Genomic DNA, 12,119 nt, shown 5'->3' on the forward strand with positions numbered 1-12,119 from the left:
GCAGAAAACACAAACAAACTAAAAGAGGGTGGTGATTTGATAGGCTAATGTAGAAACACAAGCTGTGAATGGGTGAAACTTGTCCACAGCGATACTGGACAAGCTCAGACAGCACAATCTGGCACAACCATAAACAACACTGAAGTAAATACCAATCGATATTGGTGATTACACAAAACTCTAAGTAAAATGGCCGTCTTTGGACTGATTCCTCTTGCTATTATCCAGGTGTGAAAAAGTAACAACTATGACCGACCACCAACTAACACAACCTACTTCAAGGTGAGAAGAAATGTGGGAGGTGCTGTACACAACGCCAACAACTCTTTGTGATCCTCTCAGAAATGACAACCTAGCATAATTGAGATAAACCATTGTTGCATTCCAATCCCAGACCCATATTCTTCCAATCAGCCAGCAGACAATGTATAACTCCAGTCCCGTTCGGAGCGCCCTGGAAACACAAGAACCCTGCTGCCAGCACATTAGACTCCCTGGAACGGGTCCAAAACTATCACACACATCTCAATGAGACGCTTACAGTCAGAGCTAGGAGAGATGAAGCCAGAGATGTTCCATTGAGTGAATGATTGATGCTTTTATAGGGAGACACAGTCCTGTCCTATCAGGCTTACAACATCTTCTCCCTGTCAATGATGGATCGCCTTGGTGCCCACAAAAAGTCTACTTATTATCACACATGATTGTAGAAGTGAAACTATTCAAACTACCCAATAGGCCAAAACAGTAACTATTACACAGGTATAAACAGTCCATATAGATAGATTTAACAGTATATAACAGTTTATGCCTACATTCACATTCACAGGTAACTGTCCTGTTAGTGGCCATAAAAGCAGGCGACCTTAGTATCGATCCCTGCTCACAGATGCCAGACTGACCGGACGGATAAGAAACAAGGCTGCTGTAATTGCATTATGGATAATCGATCCTATCAACTACAGATTGGGCCAACAGCAATAATGACAGTGTCCTGGTTGTCATGACGATCGGTGGCTTGGGGCAGAGGTAGGAGGCTGGGGTACACCACACCGTGATACAGCGATCAGGAGTGAAGACAGTCACGCTAACTCCCTAAGCCCTACAGCCTCTGTTTGGTTACCATTACCTCACTGTACCGACACCGCCTGGTATCCATCACAGGCCCTGACCCATCCCTGTCCTTTGTCTGGCCTAGTGTGAGCTCTAGTGCCCCTACTGGACCACACAGCATCACGCATGCTCTCTGAGGACAGCCACTCCCATCATGGCTGTAATGGTGGTTAATTGAGGGGGGAAAAAATACTACATCGTTTGAAAATATTGAAGAAATGGGTGATTGGGAAACCTGGGAAATCATAGGCCCAAACTCCTTTGACAGGCTCTTTAAGAGGGCCTGTCTCTCTATGGTTGACCAGGCCTCTCTAGGTCTAAAGTTACTGTGGCTTGACTTCCTATCTCTGCTGCAACACACGCTGCCAAGGGTTCTATAGAAAAGAGCACCCCCACAGAGTCATGGTGAGCAGCACAGGGATGGGAGACACAGATCAGACCAGATTAGCAGAGCGAGGGAGAGTGGATAGGAATTGAGAGTGCTTAGTTCTACTCAATTGGTTTCCCTTATTCACTCTTGCTGGCTAAACTGGGGGCCCCTCTCACCTAGTATGCTCGTCCATCAATTCGTACCCTTCCTGATAACCTCAATTTAATTCAGTCGTTTTGTAATAACCGCCCTTGTGTAATAATCCAAGCACACAAGTGAGGGTTTTAGTGCATAATGAAAATGTGTCCCATGCGTGTAGTTGGAGCTCGCCTAAAAGGATTTTATCTAAAGGTCGGTGTCACTGCACACTATGCACATCGGTCTCTATTGAGGTATCCTTCATTTTATTTCTATAGTCCTTTCACTTCTAATTTTAAAAGAATGACAGTTGTAGATCATTTTAACACGGACTTGGTACGTTTCCCAACAGTGCTGTCGAGTTTTAGGGGATCATTTTGTTACATTTTAACTCCAGAGAGTGTAGTACGTCATGCCATGTGTAACCGAGAAGCATTCCCCTTTGCAGGGCATGATGTAGAAAAGAAACTAACTTGTGTTAATGTAATGACATTACAAATCCACTGGAGGAATTTCCCTAAAAGTTTTGTTTGTGTTTTAGATTTTCTTCTTCTTGAGGCATGTAGACACTGTCGACTGACAGCCGTAAAAGGTTAGTGTCTCCACCCCAAAGCTAACATTTCTTGTCACTTTTGCCCTTTGCAGTGAACGTGCGCTGTGACCTTAGGATTCCTCTCTCTGTCTGAGTCTCCTCCCTGTAGCATTCCAAACCAAAGCTTCCACAATCCACTAGATGGGTTTCTGAATAAATACATTCCATTCCGAAGCGCTTTTTTATTGTGCCGACTCAATGGAGTGATTACTTTGTAGCTTCCAGGTTGCCTGCTCCTGTTAATACAGCTAGAAGCTGAAAGAGGTATCACATTAACATGCACTGGGACAGAGACCAAATAGGACAATAAAATGGGTAGTTTCAACCACAAATAGATATCTACAATTTTTTGACAAAAACGTGAGCATGGTTAATGAAATCACCACTGTTTGAATTGTTGTACTAGGAGAAGGGGATGCATGAAACTACACAGTTGACACGAGGAAAAACTAGGTTGGCCAATACAAACCTCTAACGGCCTAACCAAAGGTCACTAATGATTAGCAGACTTTTACCCAGGGCAGGCTAGATAGGCTACTTTCATTTTGACATATTTGACATATGACACAGTAATCCTAGTGGAACCATTCCAGGTCAGGACACAAGTCCAGAAGTTATCCTTTGGGATACGAAAACATCAACGAGTACATGTCTGCGTGATTAATCCACAGCCTAACATACTTCCCCTCTTAGCTCAGCTATGCTACAAGCTAGCATGGGCCACGAGACAAAGAAATGGAAACCCACACACACGCAGATTAGATGAGGCCTCCACCTCATTTGGCCAATTTGGTCTGATAGGAGTGTGTGGATTCGTGCCGGAAATGTCTCTAACTGCAGCGGTGCCGGAGAAAACATATGCACAATTAAGATAAATATGCTTTTTATTGTCACATACACCGGATAGGTGCAGTGAAATGTGTTGTTTTACAGGGTCAGCCATAGTAGTACAGCAACCCTAGAGCAAATTAGGGTTAAGTGCCTTGCTCAAGGGCACATCGACAGATTTTTCACCTTGTCGGCTACTGGAATAACACTCTAACCGATAGGCTACCTGCCGCTCTAAGTAACGCTTTACATTAACGTTGCTATTCTGTAATAACACTATAATTACTAACAACAACTTTATTACTGTAGTAATTACAGCATCACTCATAGGTATAAGAGAATCTTAATGTATAGTGTTACCCTCACCTGCATGTTTCTAGCATGTTTCTATAGGTAAAATATATAATTTGGCAATCAGACAGAACATAGCCAGTAATGAAGCCACCGCTGGGTTAGATAGACCCACCTCTGATTCCTGCCTGTAGTAATCTGGGGAGGATTGTCCAGTAATCTCCTGCAGGATCCACACTCCTCTCTAATAACAAGAATAATCCTCTCTCTGCTCTTCCTCTTATCAATCCTATCATCAATATCTAGGAGGTATGGCAGCACAAGAGGCCTAAGGGCTGATAATAGTGTATAGAAATCAATTAAATCAGTGTTTACAGTAATGTGATGCAATGGGGTTGCCAGTTGGCAGAGGGTACATGTTCCTTTTCATGGATAGGCCTACAGACTGCACTTTGAAACACATGGCAGTGAAAGATATAATTGTCAATAACTGCTCTAAGCAGACAGCACATGTTCAAGATAAACAGCTTTCTGGCTACAGTGCAATATATCAGCTGCTGTGTAGTAGCCCTGAAGGTTGCTTTGGAGAATATATTCACTAAATCATAGCCGATAAACTCAACTCCAAGATTTATGATGTAGTTGAGCGGGCTAACGTTACTAGTGTGGGGTTTTATGAAAAATTACAGATTTCAACACACAAAAACAGCCCGCAATTAAACACGAGACTATTCTGTGTAATTGCGGGCTAGTTTTTTAAATAACAACTTTATAAAAACCCACACTAGTCGCCGCTCAACTCCATCATAAATCGTTGAGTTTAATCCGCTAACTAAATCAGAGCATAACACGTAGCCTATTCTAGCCTTATAGGAAATTAAAACTACATTTTTACTTCGGCTGCACAGTCAAAAAAAGAAAACCGTAACATCGAAATGATCCAAATGTCACTATGTTGCAGTGTATTCAAAGTTCACATTTGTCAACAGTCGGATTTGAAGAAGCTCTGCGGGAGGTCCCGACTAAACTGGAGGTCTCGACTGAGCTGAAGCCCCCCCCAAACAAAAAAAAACACTCCCATAACATAAGGAATTGAATTGCACTTTATCAAGGCTTATACCAATAGGAACCATGTGCGCAGTTGCTTAGCCCTAATTGAATGACGTTATGGCCCCCCACACACACACACACACACACACACACACACAGTCAAGCTTGCATAACTTTGCGAACAGCCATAGCTCCTGCGCTGTGACACTCGGGTGTGACACTGCGACTTCACCCATGCACTTCTTGCTATGATGCGTAACGTGCGTATTTCTCATCCAAATCACCGTCCCTTCTTCACTGATAAATCAACAAACCTTATCAGAACAACATGATAGCCGTAACCCGAGGTAGCTAGACGATTTGCCAAATAAAAGGATGTGTTTATTTTGAGTTGACTCACCGTTTGCTGAATATTTTTGACAGTTTGTCGGGAGTCTCCGAGTGTAGCTGCCACCACGATGATGATCCGCCCTCCCGTACTGCGCTTCAGTGACCGCAGGGTAACATTACCGCATACAGACAGTTTCCTCCAATCAAAATCCCAAACTACCAACTGACTGAAATTTTATCCAATGATAATAGCGAAAATGTCCTTTTGACAGACGCTACCTCCAATCACAGCTTCGTATTTTACAAGCAAACGCCCTGATGGTTTCCTTCGGCTCTGTAATTTACTTTGATAGACAACCAGAACGTACAATGAGTAAGTTTGACGCCTTTTACGGGACTGTATTGGCCCAATAGGCAACCATAAGAACAGCCATTGAAGAATATCACGCAACCCGACTAAAACGTCAGAATGTCGCCGGCGGATAGTCTCCATGGCTAGATCATATATCAATCGTATTGGGCGCGTTGGAGCAGATCACTTTTATCAAGTCGGTGGTCACTGCCTTTCAAATTGTATTGCAATATGGGGGTAAAAAAAAATCTGACTTGCGCCGACATGTCGACTACATTAACTTTACAACAACCCTATGATCAAAGGTCATGAAGTTTCAACTGCAATTTTATGTAGTTGCTCCTCAATAGCTGCAACTTGCAGCCATCGCCTGCATTGTGGGAGGCACTAATTGTCAACCAATCATTCGTGTTTTTGTTTGATTGCCGCGAACGTGACCAAAGACGTTACTGAAACAGGAAGTAACTTGCCCGCATTTCATATCTAAACAGTGTACAAGTGAAAGTAATGTTTGAGTCTCTCTCCAATTAATAGTACAATGTAAGCCTACGCACGTATATTTACAGTGTGTGATATGGAGGTTGGAGACATGTTTATTTCAACATTTCAAAGAAACTTATAAACAATGGCAACATTGCCATGTTGCATTGAGCCATGCTTGTTGGAAAACCAAATCATTGTTCCGACTTTTGGCTGTCGTAGATGCACCTCCCCGATTTCACTCCTCGACTTTCATCTGCAGTTGGTTGCTGCAAGTTTGAAATTCGAATGCATAAAAAAGTGCATTATTCATCAGGCCTATGGGCTTGCTAGGCTATAGCATAGGTCTAAATCTTATTATTCGATTTAATGAGCAGTGTTGGCTGTTGGAATGACCAAATCATAATATCGTTTATAAACTGTAGAAATATTGTAAATGGCAGTTCATGCTATAAAACATGCTTCCAAAAATGCATAGAAAAGTACCATAACTTACCCTGACACTAAGTTACTGCATTACTTTGTAAAAAAAGTAATGTTTCAGTGTTTAACTGTAACCACTCATTAACATTGTATCACCGAGTTTGGAAATAATTTCAGTTACTGTTTCAACCCTTTTGCATTAAATTATACAATGTCGCCATCGCATGGCCAAAAGCTCACCTTTCAGTGGTGGACGCATAGAGATAGATAGAGCTGGTACTTCCTATGGGTTTGGAAAGGATCACATTATTCCATCCAGGTCATCAGGAGGGGTTAGCCACTTGATTATACTCATTAGCAAACATTCCATAACTGCAGGTGGCAGAAAATCACCAACCTTGGCTTTATACCTGTTCAAACAACACACTCCAGGTGACAATATGCACCCTTTTGGTTTGTTTGTACTTCAAAATGGAGATGGCCGCAATGGCACCAGAGTGTTTCTTAACCCAGAGGCCCAACGCTTAGCGAAGCAGACCAAATATAAGTAAATGGGAGAAGTGAAAAATTATTACTTAGTTGCTAATTTTCTTAAAATCTAAAGGCACATCGTATATTCGAGCAGTGATGTAAAGTACTTAATTAAAAATACTTGAAAGTACTACCTAAGTAAAAACATTTTTAGGTATCTCATCTGTACTTTACTATTTATATTTTTGACCACTTTATACTTTAACTTCACTACATTCCTAATGAAAATGATGTACTTTGTACTCCATATATTTTCTCTGACAACAAAAGTACTCGCTGCATTTTGAATGATTTAATTTATCCATAAATTTAAAAAACAAGAAAATGGTGGTCTGGTTTTCTTAATATAAGGAATTTGAAATTATTTATACTTTTACTTTTGATACTTAAGTATATTTAAAACCAAATACTTTTAGTCTTTTACTCAAGTAGGATTTTACTGGTTGACTTTTACTTGAGTCATTTTACTTTTACTGAAGTATGACAATTGGGCACCTTTTCCCCCACTGGATTCGAGCCAATGTCGTAAGTAGCTGAACATGTTATTACTCCAACCTCCTGAAAGTAACAACATTTTATAAATTTTTTAACAAAAACGTTAAATCGCAGCTTGGCGCAAGACAATCAAATCAAATTGTATTTGTCACATGTGCCGCATACATCAGGTAGACCTTACCGTGAAATGCTTATAAGCCCTAGACCAACGATGCAGTTCAAGAAATAGAGTTAAGAAATAGACTAAATAAACTAAAGTACAGGTTAGTTGAGGTAATATGTAAAGTATCTATGCATAGATAATAAACAGCGAGTAGCAGCGGTGTAAAAACAAAGTGGGGAGGTCAATGTAAATTGTTCGTGTGGCCATTTGATTAATTGTTCTGCAGTGTTATGCCTTGGGGGTATAGGCTGTTAAGGAGCCTTGTGGTCCTAGACTTGGTCCTCCGGTACCGCTTGCCATGCGGTAGCAGAGAGAACAGTCTATGACTTGGGTGACTGGAGTCTTTGAAAAAATGTTGGTCCTTCCTCTGACACCGCCTAGTAATAGGTCCTGGATGGCAGGAAGCTTGGCCCCAGTGATGTACTGGGCCGTACACACTCCCCTCTGTAGTGCCTTGCGATCGGAGGCCGAGCGGTTGCCATACCAGGCAGTGATGCAACCAGTCAGGATGCTCTCGATGGTGCAGCTGTATAACTTTTTTGAGGATCTGAGGACCCATGCCCAAATCTTTTCAGTTTCCTGAGGGGGAATAGGCGTTGTCGTGCCCTCTTCACGACTCTCTTGGTGTGTTTGGACCATGGTAGTTTGTTGGTGATGTGGACACCAAGGAACTTGAAGCGCTCAACCTGCTAGTGGAGCAGCCCCGCGATGAGAATGGGGGCGTGCTCGGCCCTCCTTTTCCTGTAGTCCACAATCATCTCCTTTGTCTTGATCACATGAGGGATAGGTTGTTATCCTGGCACCACACTGCCAGGTCTCTGACCTCCTCCCTATAGGTTGTCTCATAGTTGCCGGTGATCAGGCCTACCACTGTTGTGTCGTCGGCAAACTTAATGATAGTGTTGGAGTCATGCTTGGCCATGCAGTCATGGGTGAACAGGAAGTACAGGAGGGGACTGAGCACGCACCCCTGAGGGGGCCCCGTGTTGAGGATCAGTGTGGCAGATGTGTTGTTACCTACCCTCACCACCTGGGGGCGGCCCGTCAGGAAGTCCAGGATCCAGTTGCAGAGGGAGGTGTTTAGTCCCAGGGTCCTTAGCTTAGTGATGAGCTTTGAGGGCACTATGGTGTTGAACGCTGAGCTGTAGTCAATGAATAGCATTCACACGTAAGTGTTCCTTTTTTCCAGGTGGGAAAGGGCAGTGTGGAATGCAACAGAGATTGCATCATCTGTGGATCTGTTGGGGTGGTATGCAAATTGGAGTTGGTCTAGGGTTTCTGGGATAATGGTGTTGATGTGAGCTATGACCAGCCTTTCAAAGCACTTCATGGCTACAGACGTGAGTGCTACGGATTGGCACTGGGGCCTCCCACTCCTCCATCTATTCTGGTTAGAGACAGTTTGCGCTGTTCTGTGAAGGGAGTAGTACACAGCGTTGTACCCCATCTTCAGTTTCTTGGCAATTTCTCACATGAAATAGCCTTCATTTCTCAGAACAAGAATAGTCTGACGAGTTTCAGAAGAAAGTTCTTTGTTTCTGGACATTGTGAGCCTGTAATCGAACCCACAAATGGTAATGCTCAAGATACTCAACTAGTCTAAAGAAGGACAATTTTATTGCTTCTTTAATCAGAACAACAGTTTTTAGCTGTGCAAACATAATTGCAAAATAATTTTCCAATGATCAATTAGCCTTTTAAAATGATAAACTTGGTTTAGCTAACACAACATGCCATTGGAACACAGGAGTGATGGTTGTTAATAAAGGGCCTCTGTACACTTATGTAGATATTCCATAAAAAACCTACAAACCTGACTCAGTTACACCAGCTCTGTTAGGAGGAATGGGCCAAAATTCACCTAACTTATTGTGGGAAGCTTGTGGAAGGCTACCCGAAACGTTTGACCCAAGCTACACAATTGAAAGGCAATGCTACCAATTACTATTTGAGTGTATTTAAACTTCTAACCCACTGGGAATGTGATGAAAGAAATAAAAGCTGAAATAAATGTCACATTCTTAAAATAAAGTGGCGATCCTAACTGACCTAAGACAGGGAATTTTTACTAGGATTAAATGTCAGGAATTGTGAAAAACTGAGTTTAAAAATATTTGGCTGAGGTGTATGTAAACTTCCGACTTCAACTGTATGCTATTACACATAGGGCGACAATATTCCGTTTTCTGTCCAACTAGCTTACATAACATTGGATATAATTCCACACAGTTTCATCAAGATAATGTGTGTAGCCTGCAGCAAAGCGATTACAACCTGACTAGCACATTATTGATTTGGTTAACTTTCATTGAGGTGACATCATAAAGGTTTTCTGTGATTGTATTGACTAGGTCCTGAGCTCAGTAAGGGGAATTTCCAATGCTGTAGTCTAACTTAAAAGACGTCTATATTTGGTATATTTTGTGATATATTGAGTCTTTTGGGGTGTCTTTATGCTTAGAATTAGCCAAGGAGGTTGTATGGTTCATTTGGTTCCTATTCTGAAAGTTTGATAAATTGAGCATAATGACATGTATATTTAATTATACAACAAATGTATTTAGGGTGTCAGACTCATATACTGTATTTCAATACAAATTCAGGGGCACTTGTGAAATATTTTGGAGCACCCTCTGGCACTGGCCAGGATGAGGAGCCATCCACCTCCTCAGACACACAGTCCTATCTCAAAAATGATCTCGGAGCTTCAGGATGAGGAGCCATCTACCTCCGCAGCCACACAGTCCTCTCTCAGAAATGATCTCGGAGCTTCAGGATGAGGAGCCATCCACCTCCTCAGCCACACAGTCCTCTCTCAGAAATTATCTCGGAGCTTCAGGATGAGGAGCCATCCACCTCCTCAGCCACACAGGTGTCTTCACAAATGATCAGGAATCAAGGTAAGATCAAATCAAATCAAATTTTATTAGTCACATACACATGGTTAGCAGATGTTAATGCGAGTGTAGCGAAATGCCCTCCAAGTGCAGACTGTGAAGTAACAATGTTTATTGTAACCACAGGGGCAGGCAAATGACAGGTCAAGGCAGGCAGGGGTCAATAATCCAGAGCAGAGGCCAAGGTACAGGACGACAGGCAGGCTCAGGGTCAGGTCAGGCAGTGGTCAGGCGGGCGGGTACAGGGTCAGGACAGGCAAAGGTCATAAACCAGGAGCCTGAGAAAAAGAGAGACTAAGGAAAAACAGGAGCTGTGACAAACCACTGGTAGGCTTGAACAAACAAGACAAATTGTCAACAGACAGACAGAAAACACAGGTGTAAATACACAGGGGATAATATGGAAGATGGGCGACACCTGGAGGGAGGTGGAGACAATTACAAGGACAGGTGAAACAGATCAGGGCGTGACACAAATGTTGTCTGAGCCTGAGGATGAGAACCCATTTGCTTCCACTTCTCCCCAGCAGGATTCTTCAGGTGTGTTTGTTCGCATGCTCATGTGTGTGTGCACGCACATGTGTTTATGTGTGCATCCCTGCATAACATAAACAAAATAAATAATTTCCCTTTTGAAAAGTTTTAAGTTTCCATATTGTAGGTAACAATGATGATTTAATTATTACTGGGTATGTATGTGGGATGTTCCAACACTATAAATGCTGTGAATAACGTGTGTAAACGAATGCCCATGTGCTCTCCTTTAGAAATGCCTGTAGCAGCATCCCTACCAAATCCTGCTGCTGAGGATGAACCACTGTCTACAGACCCTGCTGACTGGCCTTCAGTTCTGACTGACAGAATTCAGACACAACTAGTTTGCAGAGGACAAAGTGAGGTACCACCTAACTTTGTTTTCCCAAGGAATGAGAGTGATGGAAGAAGTTGCCACCACCAGTATTTCAGGAAGACCTTGGTGAGTGGTGAAAAAATCCCTAGAAGTTGGTTGGTGAATTCTGAAAGAAACAACAGCCTCTTCTGCTTCTGCTGAAAAGTCTTTCAGACCAGAGGAGATTTCACCAAAAAGTACGATCTTTGTCCCCATGTGCAGTTGCAAACCGTAGTCTGGCTTTTTTATGGCAGTTTTGGAGCAGTGGCTTCTTACTTGCTGAGCGGCCATTCAGGTTATGTCGATATAGAACTCGTTTTACTGTGGATATAGGTACTTTTGTACCTGTTTCCTCCAACATCTTCACAAGGTCCTTTGCTGTTGTTCTGGGATTGATTTGCACTTTTCGCATCAAGGTACGTTCGTCTCTAGGAGACAGAACGCGTCTCCTTCCTGAGCGGTATGACGGCTGCGTGGTCCCATGGTGTTTATACTTGCGTACTATTGTTTGTGCAGATGAACGTGGTACCTTCAGGTGTTTGGAAATTGCTCCCAAGGATGAACCAGATTTGTGGAGGTCTACAATTTTCTTTCTGAGGTCTTTCTGATTTCTTAGGGAAAGATACATTTCTTTTGATTTTCCCATGATATCAAGCAAAGAGGCACTGCTTTTGAAGGTAGGCCTTGAAATACATCCACAGGAACACCTCCAATTGACTCAAATTATGTCAATAAGCCTATCACAAACCATGACGTCATTTTCTGGAATTTTCCAAGCTGTTTAAAGGCACAGTCAACTTAGTGTATGTAAACTTCTGACCCACTGGAATTGTGATACAGTGAATTATAAGTGAAATAATCTGTCTGTAAACAATTTTTGGAAAAATGACTTGTGTCATGCACAAAGTAGATGTCCTAACCGACTTGCCAAAACTATAGTTTGTTAACAAGAAATTTGTGTAGTGATTGAAAAACGAGTTTTAATGACTCCAACCTAAGTGTATGTAAACTTCCAACTTCAACTGTACGTACAGTCACTGTGGGGACGACGTTATCGATGCACTTATTGATGACGCCAGTGACTGATGTGGTGTACTCCTCAATGCCATCGGAAGTATCCTAGAACATATTCCAGTCTGTGCTAGCAAAACAGTCCTGTAGCTTAGCATCTGCGTCA

At 42.4% G+C, this 12,119-nt stretch overlaps 1 protein-coding gene across 8 annotated transcripts in view; it reads right to left on the reverse strand.

Annotated features, from left to right (window-relative positions):
• Positions 1-4,892, reverse strand: part of LOC139531811 (microtubule-associated protein 4) — a 113,226-nt gene extending 108,334 nt beyond the window's left edge. For all 8 annotated transcript variants that reach the window (XM_071328668.1, XM_071328672.1, XM_071328666.1 and 5 more), the window contains exon 1: positions 4,783-4,892. The gene's annotated coding sequence lies outside the window, so the exon portion shown is untranslated. The remainder of the gene's footprint in view (positions 1-4,782) is intronic.
• Between the last annotated feature and the right edge of the window lie 7,227 nt (positions 4,893-12,119).

Source organism: Salvelinus alpinus, chromosome 10 (assembly GCF_045679555.1).
Source record: "Salvelinus alpinus chromosome 10, SLU_Salpinus.1, whole genome shotgun sequence".
Lineage (NCBI taxonomy): Eukaryota > Metazoa > Chordata > Actinopteri > Salmoniformes > Salmonidae > Salvelinus > Salvelinus alpinus.